The sequence below is a fragment of the Diabrotica undecimpunctata genome, chromosome 9 (genome assembly GCF_040954645.1).
Source record: "Diabrotica undecimpunctata isolate CICGRU chromosome 9, icDiaUnde3, whole genome shotgun sequence".
NCBI classification, from domain to species: Eukaryota; Metazoa; Arthropoda; class Insecta; order Coleoptera; family Chrysomelidae; genus Diabrotica; species Diabrotica undecimpunctata.
The window spans coordinates 64,795,941-64,816,297 of NC_092811.1; positions in this window are offsets into that span (position 1 = coordinate 64,795,941).

The following is a 20,357-nucleotide window of genomic DNA, read 5'->3' on the forward strand; positions in this document are numbered from 1 at the left end:
TTGTAGGATGTATGGATTCTTGGGATCCATCTAGATCTAATAATTTTCTATTTGTTGAAGTTTCATGTGTAATTAGCTTGTTCAAGTAGGTGATTAGGTCTTCCTTATGTCTCCAATTCAGTTTTTTTAGTATTTCATTCAATATTTTTTCCGTTTCCCTCTCTAGTTGTTCTGTACGTGAACATCCAGGGATAGGAATTTTAGAACTAACAGAGAAGGTTCCCTCTTCAAATCTGCCATTTGGAGATATTAAATTCTGATTGTGAAGCTCTCTGTCATAAGTTTTATTTGACTCGTTAATTTTTCTTTTATTTTTGTTCCCGCTATTTTCTGTTTTTTTGCTAAACCACTGTTCTGGGTTACTTCGAATATTTTCTATCCATCGCTCATTAATTGGAATTCTGTCAGGTATATTAACCTGATTTGATAGAGGTGGAAATTCGTCCTGGCTTACTCTAAATGTATTTTCTTTTGATAACTTTTTATTGGAGACATATGGATACCTTTCACTTGCCTCAAAATAAGAGAGATTATCTAATGACATAACAGCTTTAATATTCTGTTGTCTGACATATTCAGGACACTCTTTAAAAGTACTTACATGAAAATTACTACTACAATGGAGACATTTCATCATACATTCACCTTCATGTGCTTTATCAGCACAATTTTTACATTTTTTATCCCCTCTGCATTGATTTTTTGTATGGCCAAAACGAAAACAATGATAGCATTGAACCACCGGAATCATATATGGCTTTACCCTAAAGGGAATCCCATATATAGAAACCTCTTTTGGAATTTGTTTTCCTGAAAAGGTAAAAGCAACTGTCTCTGTATTTATGTATTTGCCTGAATCATATTTTGATTTTCTTTTAAAACGTCTTACCTCCAAAATTTTAATATTTACTGAGGATGTACCCGAAAAACTAATTAATTCAACATCAGAAATACTTGCATCAACATTATTTACTACACCCCTACAAGTTACTTTATTAGCAGGAATAAAGAGTTCATATCCATCATTTTTAATCTCTATATTTGAAACAAATTTATTAGCACATTCCCATTTCTTAAAAATAACGCTAATCCGGTTTTTACCCTTTTTATGAATTTTTTGTATATTCTCAATTTTCTTATCATGTATATATTTTGCTAGCTTTAAAAAACTATAATTTCCGACGTTATTGTTTTTTGATTCCATATAGACCTCAAATGGGCCAGTGTCGGTATACTGATAAGAATACTGTTTTTTGTCTTTTTTACTCTCATGTTTAGTGAGATTAGTGGTCTCCGAATTATCATTATTTCCTACAAATGTTTTGTCTAAATTTATATTACATTCTATATCTGAATCATCTCTCTTACTTATTACCATCGCAACACTAGGAGGACCAACCCCCCCTGTGCTATCCCCCATTATTAAACCTCTTTAAATCTTTTTTTTTCAATTGATTTTAAACAATAAAAATTATTTATATACAACTAAAAATTAAATTAAAGTTTATAAAGATAGGAACAGAACTATTATAATACAACCTCTCTCCACAAAAGCCAATCACGGAAACCGAAGATAGCCTCAACCCTCAACCTCAAATGAGTTTGACAGAACCTCTCTCCTACTTTCGATGGACAAAATCGACAAATTGTTAAGATTTTCTTCAAAAAACCGTGCTTCAAGTTTGACAGTTTTTTGACAATCCTAATACTCAACTCAGTTTAGGCACCGAACAGAACATAGAACAACCCGAAGGTGCACTCGACACTCGACTCTCATGGTACAATGAATACACATTGTACCATGCTCGACTCTCGACTCGGCGGGAATTGTTCGCGCATCTGGTTTGCGCATTGTCAGCGGCCATGTTTTAGTTTTCAGTCACATCCTTCCGTTGGCACGATTATTTTGTGTTTGTTGTTGTCAGATCTAGAGGTGGTTGATCCAAGTATTTTTGTGGATCATGTCAAACTGATACGCGTAAACAAAAATACTGGTTTGGAAATCAGTTTGTTATCATTCGTTTAATAGACATCTCAGCGTAACGATAACATCATTTGTATTTTGTTAGATTTCTTTATAGTTGTTAAAATGACTGTTTCACTTCAAATACTTAAATTACTGTTATTCAGAGATTGCATAAAAAGTTCATAAAAAATGGCGATAGTCTTGCCTACTTCACACCAATTGCCGTCTGTTGATATTTCTCTAAAGCTTTGTAAACATTAAGAAATGCACGAGAAAAATTAAGGACAAATGCAATGAAACGATTAAATTGTTATTTATTGTTCATGTATATTTGTTGAATAGTCCGCTGATAGACAAGCTTATACAATTTCCTAATGAATATGAATAACAACAAATGAAAACGCATATCATCATTATAATAAACTTTAGGAGTACTACATGAACAAGTAAAAAATAAATGTAAAATTATTTGTATTTCTGAGAAATTAATTTATGTTTCGAAATCTTAGTATATATATATATATATATATATATATATATATATATATATATATATATATATATATATATATATATATATATATATATATATATATAGATGTGTGTGTGTATATATATATATATACATTATTCTTTTTGTTCAAATTTGCCATAAAACGATCTTTATACAATTCAATTTAGAATATTTATTTGGTAAATGCCTTATTTATATCATATTACATTCAGCTAAGATAAATTTAAACTTCATCCAGACGCATACACCTACAAAAATGATTAATGAGTTATTTTACCACGTTCAGTAACAAAAACAAACCAAGTACATATTTCACCTACCGCGAGTTCACTTGGAAATATCTACCGAGGTACCGAGTACTACGTATTCATAAATGTAGGTACGCGTCCGCGTACTGTTTTATCATCCAACCGTACAGCTGAGTCGGTTTAAATAGATATCGAATATAAGTATGTAAGATATAATAGATATCGAATGTAAGTAATTATCGAATATAAGACAAGATCCAAGTCCAGTGCGAGTACAATGCTACAATGTACGCGTACTCGTTTATATTGGTGTTAGGGATCAGTTCCACAAGTTTAAATAAAATACCTGTTCCAAAGTAACTGGTACGAGATCAGTTTACCATCCCTAGTCATAGTACATAATTGATTTTCTGCAATCGCAAATACTGATTTCCTAACCAAAAGAATGGCGCAAGGTCACCGAATTTGTCTGACAGCTACCAATGTAAATTTATCAGAGTTCGGAGTCGGAGTGCACCTTCGGGTTGTTTGGTGGTTTAGGGCCACGGCCCACGGCACAGTATATGGTATATTGCTTACTGTGGCCACGGTTCGTAGACTTAGTAGGGTTGCCTCTTCCGACTAACCAATGAACATTAAGCCCGAAATTACGTCACGATAGTACAGTAATTTAAATCGTAACATTGTTAATCATCGTTTTTATGTCTTTGATGTGTAGAAAATAGTAAAGATAGTTATGAAATAACGATGTCCAGTGGATTATAATACCTAATTATGGAAAACTGTTGATATGTAGGCAGTTATGCAATTTTAATGCATGATTTATGTAAATCTAGGAGTTCAATACCCCATTTTACACTGAAAATTTGTCGCGTATACTAAATTTCCATCAATACTGGATTAACTATTGAATGAATTACGGAATTACATAACTATTTTTTCCTTTTTTTAATATCTTTGCTACACACTACAACCTGTGCCTGACATTCTAAAATTTCATCAAGATTATTATTACGTTAATACACAATGAAATTTTAAAGTTTTAACCTACCTTATAAAAATATAGGAAGACAATAGATACGATGTACAACTACAATAAATAACATTTCTTCGATAATTCAAAATAAGTTTTTATAGAAGACAACACCAAAATTTTAAATACAAAAATATAAAGTAAACTGAGATATTTAAGAAACGATAAATAATAAAGCAAATAATAAACTGAAAGATAATTACCACGAACAGACTGTGATAATAAATGGGTTTTGTATTTTTGTGTACTCTGGTGACGTAACTCAAGCATCCCCATCCCAGTCGGAAGAGGCAACCGTAGTAAGTCTACATGGTACAATGAACACAACACAAGGTATAATACATAATGTTCCAAAATCGGTTTGCTTCGCGCATGACATAGTCAAGATCGCTTCTTCACGCAATATTTGAATGTAGATGTATAGGAAAGACTTTTAATTTTGATGTTTTTATATGATTTGGCTAATTTCATTATAGTAATTATAAAGAGATGATAAAATTATGTTATTATAATATTTAATCATAAATAAAATTTTTAAGTTAATTTAAATTTATTGACTTTTGGTACAGTTATTTTGTTAATATAGATATTCTTTATAAAACAAGTTTCAATTATCTTTTATTACACGTAGGTACAGGTTAATCAACTTATACTCCAGAGTTTGATATTTCAGATGTTTAAAAAGATACAAAGAAGTGGTAATGAAGGTACACAAAATTTGTACGTATATAATGAACTAAACACAAAATCAAAATAAATAATGTAACGAAATAGCCCATCTCCGATACGTCATAATTCTTAGAAGGACGAATCTAGAAAACGTAAGAATCGGCATGTCAATAGCGCCCGTCTTTCGGACGGGAGACAATTAGAGGTGGGACAACGCCAGAATGTTCTCGAAAAGTAACTTTATTATATATATGTAACGTTGTTAGGAGTGAGTTTAGTTGATAAGAGAGTACCGAACTGTAAAGTTATAAATAAATATATGTATATAGAAATGTAGCCATAAGCTCCCTTACTATTAAGAATCCGCAGATTCCGATATCCGACGTTATAAATAGGAAGAAATCAATATTTTTATTATTATTGTAATTATTATGTTTCAATAGTCAAGTTTAAATCATTAAATGTAGTAGTTTGTAGAATTTCTCAAAAATTGTAACTTTTAATTTTCGAAATAAAGATTTTTTTTGGGAATATCGACGTTGAAGAAACATTTCTGGCGCTGCGAACCACAGGATATTTCATACAGAAACATTGTCGTTTCCTGGTCTACATTAGTTTAATGAAATCCTGAAGAACCTGGTAAAAGAGAAAAATGTATTGGAAATCAAACACGATCATCCTTGCGTAAGTTTTTCCTTCCTTTACCATTGTTTATGAGCATTTATTATTTTAATTGAATTCTTAAAAATTTACATTGAATTTATTATTTATTGTTTATTGAATTTATATTATTTATAACATTTTACTTCAACGAATTTTTATATATACTTGCATTTATATTTTTGCATATATTTTATGAGTACATTGAATGATATTTCCCAAAATAGTATCGAAAATTTAAGTTTACTATTCGACAATTTAAATTTAAAAATAAAAAGAAATCTACAAACCGCTAAATCTAAGCCTGCATCTAAATTACGTTCCAAAATGCCGATGACCAATAGCGATATTGCTAGCCTTTGCTCAACTCTGCCCGAATTCTCTTCTGGAGACAACCTCTCCACCTTTATCAAAGCAGTAGATAATTTAATAGTTTTCTTAGGCACCCAAGATTTAAATCCGTCCCAAGAATTTATCTTAAATTCCCATATCGTATCTCGAATTAAAGGAGAACCTAGAAATTTCTTAAACTATTCTAATAAAACCAATTGGACAGAAATTCGTCCAGCGTTATTAACTAAATACGGAGACAGACGTTCCGAAGACATATTAGTAACACAACTATCCACTACCGTCCAAAAACATAGTGAATCCTACGACAATTATCATCAGAGAATAACTACAAATCTGAACGATTTACTCCAACACATCACCCTAAACGATAATCCCGCGACAGTCACTTTTAAAACTCCATACTTCAAAAACATTGCCCTCAAAACTTTCTGTACCGGAATCAACGAGCCTTATTGCGAATACTTATCGCATTTTGAATTAAATTCCCTAGAAGAAGCCCTTCAAAAGTGTATTGCCTACGATAACCACAAAAATCAACAACAATACATGAACTTCCTTAAGAGCCAACAAAACAAAAAGGCCCCACTCAAAAATAAACCCTATCAATCTTCGAATAATCAAAGATCCACAAACTTCCAACCCACATACTCAAACTTCCAACCCACGCATTCAAATTATGTGAGACCTTCAACTCACAACACAGAGCCCAATTTTAACTTCACTCCACAACAGAACTATAATTTTCCTCAGAGACAAAATTTCAGTTCTCACGAACAAACTCAATCCTTCCAACGAAACAATGTTCCGAAAAACAACCAACAAAGATTAAATAAATATAAAGCTCCTCGACCCCAACCAAATTTTGCTACTCCAATGAGCGGTGTTCAAACTACCACAACCAGAAACCATCAGCCCATGACAATTACAACTAATAGAAGCCACAATTTTCACATAGACTCAAATGATACCCAATATTTCGAAAATGATTTCGAAAATTACGAATCCGAACAAGAGCCCGATTTGCATGATGAAAATCATCAGGATTTTCAGGCCATCCCGTTAGACGATCATCCACCCCCTGTATAAACCTACATAATATTGAAAGTTCCCCTGGGTTACCCTGCTTCGTTACACCCAAAACACATCTACGCGTTTTAATCGATACCGGCGGTTCCCATTCAATTTTAAATCCGCGAGCTCTCAAACTATTTGATAAAAATCATATTTATCGAAAACCTTTTTCGCTAACGTCAACGAAAATTACTTCCAAGCACGACTTAAATATTAAGACGCCACTATTCCTAGAATATGGAATTCCACAAACATTCGACGTAAAAGTCGCCGACTTTAGTCAGCACTTTGATATCCTCCTTGGAACTTACGATCTGAAAAGATTCCACGCCACAATTAGCTACGCAACTCATACTTTAACCTTTGAGAATCCTCACGTTAGCATTCCATTTGAAACTTTATACCAAAAAATTCCAGTAAGCGTTCATAATGGCGAAGTTTTATTGCGCGAAAGACACTTTCAAGGTATCAAAATTCCCCATTCTATTCACGTTGCAAAAAACGACTTTATAGACACTATCGACTTACCTATGCCTATGAAATTTAATAAGAGAATTGAAGTTGAGAACTTTTGTAATTATAATATAGTAAAAATTCCAACGACGCATTTTAATGAAAATAAAATCCGTACTTCGCACTTAAATAACGAAGAAAAATATAAAATTATAAATCTTTGCAAAAAATTTAAAGACGTATTTTACGACGAAAACAAAAATTTAACTTTCACGTCAGCTGTTAGACACGAAATTAAAACGAAGGATGAAAATCCAATTTATGTAAAGGGAGTTCGGCATCCCAAAGCAATGCAGGAAGAAATAAAAAAACAAATAAATAATTTATTAGATAATAAGATAATTCGACCGTCAATTTCACCGTACTCAGCTCCAGTTTGGATAGTACCAAAAAAAGCTGATGCCTCAGGTCAGAAAAAATTTAGATTAGTAATTGATTACAGGAAGCTTAATGATCATACTGAAAGTGATCGCTACCCACTTCCTCAGATAGATGAGATACTGGATAACTTAGGAAAAGCCAGTTATTTCACAACATTAGATTTAGCTCAAGGTTACCATCAGATTGAAGTTCATCCGGATTCTATTCGGAAAACAGCCTTTTCAGTTCCGCATGGTCACTTTGAATTTTTACGTATGCCCTTTGGTTTAAAGAATAGCCCAGCAACATTCGAAAGGTTAATGGACAATATTCTTAGGCCCTTTATTCATAAGTTTTGCTTCGTCTACATGGACGATGTCATTATTTTTTCCAAGTCACTGCAAGAACACTTAGTTCATATTGCGACTATTTTTGACACTTTCAGGAAAAATAATTTAAAAATTCAGTTAGACAAATCCGAGTTTCTCACGAAAGAAGTTTCTTTCTTAGGTCACGTAGTGACAACCGAAGGAATCAAACCTAACCCAGCAAAAATCGAAGCTATACAAAAATATCCTCTACCAAAAACAGTAAAAGATATTAAATCATTTCTTGGTTTAATCGGTTACTACCGAAGATTCATACCCAACTTTGCAAAAATAACGTCCCCATTTTCGAGATGTACTCGAAAAGGAGCAACTATTGACCCTACCAATCCAAATTATTTAGAATGTTTTGCAAAATGCAAACAATTGTTAACTAATTCTCCAGTCTTACAATATCCAGACTTCGAAAAGCCTTTTGTACTGACTACAGACGCCTCTAATATAGCTATAGGATCAGTATTATCTCAAAATAATCACCCTATTGCCTACTATTCTCGAACTCTAAATTCCGCAGAACGAAACTACTCCACTATTGAAAAAGAACTTTTAGCCATACTAGATTCTTGTAAACACTTCCGTATGTATTTATACAACCAAAAATTCACTGTAGAAACAGATCACAATCCTCTCGTATGGATCTACAAAATTAAAGACCCCACTTCTAGATTAGCCCGATGGAGACTTAAACTAGAAGAATATGATTTTGAAGTTAAATATAAAAAAGGCAAAGAGAATCAAGTCGCTGATGCTCTTAGCCGAGTCCAAATAAATGCCCTAAGCTCGAGTTCAGAATGTGCTGAACCACCCGACAATTTCGACATAGACGATTTCCTTGCCGATTTTGACAACTTACAAAACAGTACTAACACACAACATACATCAGCTGAGAACCCTATCACTGGAATAGAGATTTCACCTGAACCAATTAATTTATCCTCAAACCAAATTATTTTTAAACCAGAGTCAAATAATTTTGAAATTAAATACAAAACAATTTTTAACAAACACCGTTACACTGTCACTTTGACAAATAATTGGAAAACAGAAATAGCAAATACCTTGCAAAATATCCTTAGACCAAATCAAAAATTTGCAATAACAATCCCTCATGAATTTAGACCTTTTATCTGTAACTATTTTAAAGAAAAAATAAATTCCACAGTCAAAGCAATATTTTGCAATATACTACTTCAGGACATAGAAGAAGAAAACCAACAAATAGAATGCATAAAGAAATATCACGTAGAAAATCACAACGGAATAATTGAAACCTACAAACATTTAAAACAAAAATTTTATTGGCCCTCAATGCAGACAACTATTTCTAATTTTATCAATAAATGCGAAATTTACCTAAAAAATAAATACGAACGACGCCCTTATAAACTTCCCCAATTAGGACCGTTGTTAGGTCAAAAACCTTTTGATATATTACATATCGATATATTCCACTGCAATAAAAACCTGTATCTCACAATAATAGATTCTTTTTCCAAATACGGTCAATGCTATAAGCTCACCAACAAAACTTCCATTTCCATACTAAATAAATTAAGACACTACTTTTCGCACCACAATTATCCAAAAAATATTGTATGCGACAGCGGCACCGAATTTAATTCCGCAGTCATTAAAGAATTCCTAAATATCCACAAAATCGAAATACATTTTACAACGGTAAACAATTCTTCCTCAAACTCTCCAGTAGAGCGCTTTCATTCAACTCTTATTGAAAAACTTAGGACCTTACAAGCCCAAAATCCAAATGATTCGTTAGATGACATTCTAACACACGCCATTCTTATTTACAACCAATCAATCCACAGTTCCACAGATTATTCCCCGTTCTCAATTCTGTACGGACCCTATGCAGAAGAAATACATTTCGATTTTGATCTTCCGATATACGAAACATATAATCAAAGACATAAAGAAGAACTCCAACCCTTTATTGCCGAACTATATAATAAACAAAAACAAAAAAGACAACAACTTTTAGATAGACAAAACGAAAATGCCGAAGATATTCCGGAAATAGACCTTACAAAATCCCTATATGTTTCTAAGAAAAAACATAAGTCCAAATTACAAGCCCCTTTCTCCACTATTCATCCAGAAACGCAAGACAAAACAAAAATAATCGGTAAAACAGATAAACAAAATTTAACAAGCACTCACCTTAAATATGTAAAACGAATACGAAAACATGTAGATAAACCTACTAAAGACCCAAATTTTTCACAGGACAATCCTCGCCCTGGTCCATCCACTCAGTATTCAGGAGATTCCGAATAATGGTTACTATGCTGAAGAGATAGGCAAATCAAGAGAAATCTCCCACTAGCACAGACATTTTCTTCACATTCCACTAGATAAATTATCCGACAGTATTGACGCTAGTCCGACAAGCTATTTCAAAGATCACTTCAAAAATGCACCTCTCTCGCTACTGTACTCCCAATACACCCACATACAAGAACAAACAAAAGACGATCTACACAAGATTACGCGAAAACAGAAACGCGGACTTTTTAATTTTCTAGGTACAGCCATCAAATACGTGACTGGAAATCCAGACGACTCTGACTTAGACTTGTTAAAATCACACATAATCTCTTTAGAAAATAAACAAAACGAAATCATAAAAAAATTTAATAACCAAATATCTTATGGAAACTCTTTTAACACGAGATTTGATAAACTTTTAGAAAAACTGAATTCTGATAATTCAATTCTCATATCTGCACTCAACAAATTATCAGCTGATTTTGACAGCTATATCATTCTACACAATGAGATAATAAATCTCCAAAATATAAACGAATTTCTAATGAAACTTATAAGAACCATTACTTTATCTGAACTTAATATCTCTAATATAGAATTATTCACTTTAAAGGAAATAATAGACCTTAAAGAGAACCTTCTCAAAATTTATCCCAGAAATTCAATTCCCAATAGTAATGAACACCCTTACGAACTTATAGAGTCAACAAAAACTTTAGTTTGTGTAACTTCAAATACAATGCTCATAATAATTAAAATCCCTATACTCCATGAAACTCCTTACACTACCTATAAAATCTATCCCATTCCAAACAAAGATCATGTTATGATTCTGCCACCTGCAAGCTACTATACAAATAATAAATGGTTCAACACTTGTATAGGACAAGGCGATAACATAGTTTGTTCCAACTATGTACAATCCAAATGTAACATACCCAATGTAGATAATTGCACAAAAACATTAATCACAGAGAACTTTTTCCAAGAAACCAGCAAAGTCATATTGCTAGGAATAGTTCACCCAATGAGAATCCAGCAGATAGAAATTAATTCAACCAGCCTCTTGACGACAGATGTACCAATAATGATTGAAGGTATCCAATTTAATAAAAAGACGTCTCAAGACATTTCCATTCCAAAAATTGTTCCAATAAAATTAATACCAAACCATGAGATGAAAATCGAAAAATTAACAATCCCAGAGACACATGGCCAAATTAAACCAATAGATACCATAGAAGTACTACCCCGATTATCCATAGGACTGAGCACCACTTCTGTTATAATATTTTTAACTATTTTAGCTTTCCTAATAATCTTCCTAATTAGGAAAAGAAAACGAATTTCCAAAATCCTATTTGGAGAAAAATTGCATCCTGCCCAGATCCAGATACTAGACGAGCTGATAGCCGAAGTAACCAAAACTTCGAGGACGAAGTCCCAACCAATGGAGGGAGGAGAAATGTAGCCATAAGCTCCCTTACTATTAAGAATCAGCAGATTCCGATATCCGACGTTATAAATAGGAAGAAATCAATATTTTTATTATTATTGTAATTATTATGTTTCAATAGTCAAGTTTAAATCATTAAATGTAGTAGTTTGTAGAATTTCTCAAAAATTGTAACTTTTAATTTTCGAAATAAAGATTTTTTTTTGGGAATATCGACGTTGAAGAAACATTTCTATATAAATTCGAACCGCTCGTTTTATTTAATCACGCTACAGTGGTGTTACGGTGTGAGTAAAAAAGAAATAAATTCAGCAGTGACTTTTGAAAAAGACTTTTGAACTTTTGAAAAGTATTGTTCGTCGGGATTATCCGCGTAGTTCGGTAGTGTCCTTTGTACGAAAGAACATTTAAAAAGTACGTGTGTGCCTGACCAAAGATGCTGCTAGTACAACTTTCAGTAAAACAGTTGCGTGAGCAACTGGAAGAACGCGATGAAGACTGCAGTGGGTCCAAGAAGATACTCCAAGAACGACTGAAGACTGTTCTTAACAAGAATGGAGATGACCCAGAGACATTCCATTTTCAGTCAGCAGAAGAAGCAGTTTTAATGAAGATAGAAGAAACTTCTAAAAAAACTGATGATAAATTCGAGACTGTTTCCAAAAGATTCGATGAAACGTCTCAAATGATAGAAGAAACTTCTAAAAAAACTGATGATAAATTCGAGACTGTTTCCAAAAGATTCGATGAAACGTCTCAAATGATAGAAGAAACTTCTAAAAAAACTGATGATAAATTCGAGACTGTTTCCAAAAGATTTGATGAAACGCCTCAAATTATTAAAGAAGTAGCTAGACAAAACGACGAGAAATTCGAAAATATGTCTAGAAGATTCGACGAAGTATTCAAAACAATGACAAATTTGAAGAAGTCTCAAGAACATTCGATAACATACAGAAAAATGTAAACAACGTAGAAGAGAAGATCAAACAGTTAGAGAGCATGATAACTAATACAAAAGTGCTACCACCAGTTAATACAATAGCCTTAGATCCGGTAGTGAAAGAAGAATCACCTAGAGACGAAACGACACATAATATGAGATTCAAATTGCCACCATTTGATGGAAAGTCTTCTTGGTCCATATACCTTAGACAATTTGAAGCTATTGCTACAGCCAATCATTGGACAGAACAAGAAAAGGCTGTTTCCTTGACTGCTGCTTTACGAGGTGATGCTGCAGATATCCTAAGATCGATTCCTAAGGGTCAAGAAAAATGTTACCAGACCTTGTTTACCCGACTAGACAAACGTTATGGAGATGCCCATCTACAACAAGTCTACAAGGCGCAACTAAGAAGTAGAATTCAACGAGCAAGTGAAAATTTGCAAGAGTTTGAAGCAGATGTTGCTCGTATAGTGCGGTTGGCTTATCCGGAGGTACCAGACAACATTTTAGAAGAAATTGCTGTAGATACCTTCATCAATGGGTTAAAAGAAAGTGAATTACAGAAAGCTTTACGACTAGCAAGACCGAAAGTTCTAGATGAAGCGCTCGCTATTGCCTTGGAACATGAAACAGCTAGTCAAACTTCACGGAGTCATCGAGTAAGAACCATTGAAGAAGGCGACGAACCAAACGATGAACGTCTGGAAGAAATGGTACGAAAAGTAGTTCGTAACACGATGCCGAAGAGACGCGAGCCCAGATGTTGGAATTGCCGTGACGTAGGTCATATTCGCCGTAATTGCAAGAAAATGATACAACAGTCGGAAAACTAGAACGGGTCGACAACAAGGGGCAACTGCCGACCTCGAGAAACACAGCCCCCATAGTAACTGTGAACATTACGTCCTCAGGTGGAATTCATAGCTTGTACATAGAGGGTCGTATCAATAATAAAAGTAGATCGTTTTTGGTAGATACAGGGGCAACGAGAACTATTGCACGGCCAGAAGCAGTACGAGGCCATCTTAAATTATTGTCTGCAACAGTAAAGCTTAGAACAGCAACTGGTGAGATAATTAATACATATGGCGAGGCTAATATGTCAGTATCCATTGGCCAGACCACAGTGAAACATACAGTATTAATTGCAGAGATCTCCGATGAGTTCATATTGGGGATGGATTTACTAAGGAAAGTTGGGGCTGTATTGAATGTCAAAGATGGAGTTCTCGAGATCAGTGGTGAAGAGTTGCCGTTTCATGAAGACAAAGAAGATGTTATCAGCTTAATAACTACTTGTGACGTAACAATACCCGGTAATAGTGAGAAAATTTTGATGACCAGACCTGATGGTTACTGCCGAGAGGGAAGTTTAAGGATGGTCGAAGATGTGAATAATGCCGAGTTCCTAACGGCAAAAGCTTTGGTGAGAATTCGAGATGTCGTTCCTGTAAGAGTTATGAATTTAAAGGGAACTGCTATTAAGTTAAGTAAAAGAACTTTGATCGGACAGTGTGTTCCCGTGGCTTCGATTTGTTCCATGAATACTAATGAGAAACCGTCGAAATCTAAGTATCCAAAGGAGCTTGTTGAGACGATGATTAAAACGTGCCAAGATCTTGATGATGAACGAACTAAAAAAGTGAAGTCTATGCTGATAGAATTTCAAGATGTTTTTGCCATGGATAAGAAGGATAATGGCAAAACAAGCATAGTAAAGCATAAAATTAATACCGGAGACGCTCAGCCAATCAGACAACAACCTAGACGACTTCCATTTTCGAAAAGAGATGAAGCCGAAGACATCATCAAAGATATGAATAAACAAGGGGTAATTGAACCATCAAACAGTCCATGGACATCACCAGTAGTCCTAGTAAAGAAGAAAGATGGTTCAACACGTTTTTGTATTGACTACCGACAGCTCAATGCAGTAACTAAAAAAGATAGTTATCCTTTGCCCAGAATAGACGATACTTTGGATACACTTTCTGGTTCTCGTTGGTTCTCCACACTCGATCTGAAAAGTGGATATTGGCAAGTAGACATGGAGCCAGCTGATCGTGAAAAAACCGCATTCTCGATAGGATCAGGGCTTTGGCAGTTCACAGTTATGCCCTTTGGCTTATGTAATGCCCCGGCCACATTTGAAAGATTAATGGATGCAGTTTTAAGAGGTCTAACATGGAAAACATGCCTGGTTTATTTGGATGATGTAATTGTAGTTGGAAGATCCTTCGATGAACATGCCAATATTCTAACAGAAGTCTTTCAACGATTGCGGGCAGCGAATCTGAAGTTGAGTCCGAAGAAATGTCACTTGTTTCGACGAGAAGTGAAGTACTTGGGACATATTGTAGCAAGTAATGGTGTAACAGCTGATCCTGAAAAACTTGCAGCAATTAAGGATTGGCCAGTACCAAGAGATAAACACGAAATTAGAAGTTTTCTTGGCCTATGTACATATTACCGCCGTTTTGTCAAAGGATTTGCCAATATCTCCAAGCCATTAACAAAGTTGACAGAAGAAGGCAAAGAATATACATGGAGCGAAGAGTGTCAAAGAGCTTTTGAACACTTACAAATGGCTCTGATCAGCGCACCGATTTTAAGCTACCCTAGACAGGCAGGAAAATTTGTGTTGGACACCGATGCAAGCAACAGTGCAATAGGAGCTGTTCTTTCCCAAATCCAAGATGGGCAGGAGAAAGTCATCGCTTACTTTAGCAAAGTCTTGTCAAAACCAGAAAGAAACTATTGCGTTACCAGAAGAGAATTGCTAGGCGTAGTGAAGGCTTGTGAGCATTTCCATAAATACTTGTATGGCAGAAAGTTTCTTCTTCGCACGGATCACGCTGCTCTAAAATGGCTCCTACAATTTCGTAATCCAGAGGGCCAGATGGCAAGATGGTTAGAACGATTACAAGAATATGATTACGAGATCGAACACAGGGCTGGCAGAGTTTATTCAAATGCTGATGCCCTTTCGAGACGGCCGTGCAGTGCAAATTGTAATCACTGTCTTAAATTAGAACGACTTTGCCCCGTGAGACGAACCACCGTCATTAATGAGCAATGGCAGCCTCAACAGCTACAAGATGCTCAAGCAGATGATCCATGTATAAAAAGAGTATTGGATTGGATGTGTCGAAGTGAGAGACCTTCTTGGCAAGACATTAGTGCATGTAGTCCAGAAGTCAAGTGTTACTGGAGCCAATGGAATTGCCTAGTGCTGAAAGATGATCTTCTGTATAGAACCTTTGAGAACGATGATGGTACAGAAACTAAGCTTCAGTTAATTGTACCTAACAGTAAAGTGTCAGAAGTATTGCGTCAGTTGCATGACGGTGCATCAGGTGGACACTTTGGTATCACGAAGACTCTGCAAAAGGTTCGAGAACGGTTCTATTGGGTGAACTGTAAAGATAATGTAAGAAGATGGTGCCGGAAATGTGAACTGTGTGCAACCAGTAATGGTCCAGCTGGTAAAAAGAGGGCACCCATGAGACAGTACAATGTTGGTAGTCCTATGGAAAGAGTAGCAATCGACATTGCAGGTCCACTTCCAGAGACAAATGATGGAAATAAATATATCCTGGTAGCCATGGATTATTTTACGAAATGGACTGAGGCTTATGCGATACCAAATCAAGAAGCTGCTACCGTTGCAGAGGTACTTGTTAAAGAATTCTTTAGCCGATTTGGTGTTCCTTTGGAGATCCACTCCGACTAAGGGCGAAACTTCGAGTCAACCCTTTTCCAAAACGTTTGTAAATTGATTGGTGTCAATAAGACCAGGACGACACCCCTGCATCCTCAATCAGATGGAATGGTTGAGAGAATGAACCGAACGAAGGGTAAACACCTGTCCAAAGTTGTATCAGAACATCAAAGAGATTGGGACCAGCACATTCATTTATTCCTAATGGCCTACCGCTCGGCCGTAAATGAAACTACAGGCCAGACTCCATCCTGCCTGATGTTAGGTCGTGAAGTTCGTTTGCTCTGCGACCTAGAGTTTGGCTGCAGACCTTCCGAAGAACATGTTGCAAGCGAAGATTATGTCGACCGCCTGAAGTTAAGAATGAACAACATTCATGAACTTGCCCGACAACACATTCAGTTAGCCAGTGACAGAACGAAAGATCAATACGATTCTCGATGCAAGAATGAAAGCTATGAAGTAGGTGATCTTGTTTGGCTTTATAATCCACAACGTCGTCGAGGCTTGTCTCCCAAACTGCAAAGAGAATGGGAAGGTCCGTATGAAATGAAAAAGAGAATAAATGACGTCTTATACCGAATTAAGAAATTGCCGAAAGGTAAACCAAAAGTAGTACACATAAATCGTCTTGCACCATATGCTGGCTCAAATGAAACAGAAGAAGCACGAACCAGAGATGACCGGCGACCAAGCTTTAATGAATTTATGTCAAATTACGCAGAGAGAAAGAGTGCTAGATTCGGCGTGACCACAGAAGTTTAGCAGGATCTTTTTAGTGTTCCGCATAACGTCTCTTTAGCCCACTGTGTTGCCCAAGATCTTGAGATGACTAAAGGAATCTCATCCGTATTTTATAAGAAATTCGGTCGTTTGGCCGAGTTAAAAAACCAGCAGCCTAAAGTTGGAGGAGTACTGAGATTAGAAGATGGTTCTCGATCTTTGCTGTATATGGTGACCAGGAAGTCGTATACAGACAGGGCAAGCTACGAGGATATATGGCGTGCTCTAACTAATTTGAAGAAAATCGTGTGCAATTATGACATCAAGAATTTAGCCGTACCCAAAATAGGCCATGCACTGGAAAATCTGGATTGGAAGATTGTCAGAAGCATGCTTGAAGTGATCTTCCGAGAAACCGGCGTACGAATTACTGTGTGTTGTATTAACCCGAAGAGATCGTGTCCTTCAAAGTCTGTAGACTGTTATTTCTTCTTGAGGGGTTCATGCAGAGCTGGAGAGCTCTGTAGATTCCGCCATCCTGGGCCTACATCTGGAGTTGCTGATCGGGGCGCTCAGATCTAAGAGGGGAGCAGTGTAACGAAATAGCCCATCTCCGATACGTCATAATTCTTAGAAGGACGAATCTAGAAAACGTAAGAATCGGCATGTCAATAGCGCCCTTCTTTCGGACGGGAGACAATTAGAGGTTCCAGAATATTCTCGAAAAGTAACTTTATTGTATATATGTAACGTTGTTAGGAGTGAGTTTAGTTGATAAGAGAGTACCGAACTGTAAAGTTATAAATAAATATATGTATATAAATTCGAACCGCTCGTTTTATTTAATCACGCTACAATAATGATAAAGTCAACTTTATTTAGATCGGATAAGCTAGCTGGCCATGGAATATGAGTGTTGTAGTGAGGTCACACAATTATGCACAATATTTTAAATCACATCTTTTGTAATTTTCACACACAAAATTATCTTGGTATTGTTTAATAATGATAACATTATATATTTTAATAATGATAACATGATTTAACAAAGAAAACTATGTTATTTTGGAAGATGCTAAATTGATTTCCTCCGAAACAGCTCTTATTGCAAATTGCATAGCAGGCTGAGGCATTTAAGGTTGCTGTCTAAAAAAATATCAACAATTTTACAGTAACATGTTAAAAATATGATATATTCATATGATTTCTGTGTCTTCGTTAATCTACAAAGAATGTTTTGGGAGAGAGTTTCTGGCGCCAAATACTTACAGGCCGAAACTAATTTCATTTGGCGGTAAATTCAAAACTTAGGTCCTGAATTTTAGGCGGCAAATTCAAAAAATATGCTCTAAATATTAGGCGCCAAAATTCAAAAAGTATGCTTTTAATGGAAAGTAAATATAGTCATAAAATAAGAAAAAACCTTATTCTATGCCAAAAAATATATTCTCTCTGTCCAAAAATACAGTAAACACTTACACATTTTTATATATAAATGTATAACATAATATATATATTATGGTATATATTATGGTATAGGACAGTTTTTATTTAATATTTTATGATATCTGTTTTCCATTACATTAACAAACCAAAGTCCCAAAAACAACAAAATAAAACACAGACATCCTGACACTTGTTTATTTGTATAATTTTCTTTCGTAAAGTATTGGCTACAAATATCCTCATCCTCCTCATTTCTTGAGCCCTTGTTAAGGTGTGGTTGGAGACACTCTAAATATTGTTAGCTTGATGTCTCCATTGGCTGCAATTCTGTACCATATGGACAACTTCATGAAGGGATTTTTCCACCAATCTTCATTTAATCTTCCCATCGTGTTAGAGATCTTTCTTTTGATATACAAATACAGATACCTCTATATTCATTCTTAATGGTTTGTTGTAAGTTCCATACCTTCTAAAATACTCTGCCTTAAAGTACCATCTGCAGATAATAATGTGTAAACTCTAGCATTTCTGCGATTTTGCTCTTCAGGATCATCACAAATTAGTATGTAACTCCATGTAACTATTACTCAGAAGTAGAAGATCCATGAAAATCTAAAATAATGAAATATTAAAATTAAGAATGTATGACTTTTTTTATAAAATAAGGCCAATTTTAGGAATGCAATGATAAGAGTTAAGAGTTTTAATGATTATAAAATATATAGTATATAAATATAACACTAATGTTGGTTAAGATTTAAAGGTAATTTAAGTACAAAAACAAAATGTAAAAAATAGTATCGAGTTTGTATTTACTAACGACAGTTTTGGTATAATTAGGTGATGTTCTTAACTGGTGCTTGTAAAAATAAACTCCTAATCCTCAGAATGTTTAATAGCTGTTCAACTTTAACTTTTGCCCATCAACAAAAAATATTCTTTTGATTGGGAATACTATACCATTTTGGTATTGTACCTTCTTCTCTTTTAGCAGTGTTTATTAGATATATAAAAATTGATGTATACTGTTTTTATCGCCTTTTTCTAAAATTTGGGATATGATGTTCTATTATAACGCCATTTGCAACTTACACTTGCAAAGGCGTGGATTACAATGTTGCCACTAACGGCACTAACATATTTTTTTTTTGTAGATACTCATAATTCTTTAGAAATACGTTGTTGTAAATTTAAGAGGTGATTTTAGTAGAATTTGCTACATTATGTTTTTTTTTGAAAAACGTATAGTAATCATTATTATTTTAAATTTGCAAAACTAGGGAAACCATGGCAACAGCACTTACATCAATGTCATAAATCTTTTGCTATGTCATACCCCCACCTAACGTGTCTAGTAGCACCGCCGCCATTACGAACGGATGGGCCCATGCAAATCACTCTCCCCACCCGTCCTATTCCATATTTCAACTGAAATGTCAATACCTGTAGTCTGCAAAAGTTGCCTTTGGAGCTCCGGATGAGAAGAGGGTTAGTTTGGTTGTGTGTATTTTAGATTTCTTAAAAGTTTCTTAACAGTTCGACAATATTATTTCTTTTAAGGATACCTAAGTGCCTATTTCTGTCTTCATTTTGAAAATTTTGATGTTCACTGTTATCATCATCCATTTCAATTTCTCCATCTTCATCATTATTGTCCATGTGCAATAAAATGGCATTATGTAGAATGCAACAAGCACTAATGATCTCAATGCCAAATTCAGGATTTCCTATATCTAAATACTTTAATCTTCTAAATTTCCCTTCAACAGACCAAAAGATCTCTCAATAACAGATCTAATGCTGCTTAACCTAGTGTTATACCTAATGGTATCCTCATTTAAATGGCCGTTGTCCCTAAATGGGGTTAATACATTCCTCATAAGAGGATATACAGAATCTCCAATAATATGAAGTTCCTGTTGTAGTAGTGGATTTACATCGTTATTTAAATGTTCAAATATTGGGCTGGTATGGAATACCCTAGCATCATGGACCCTGC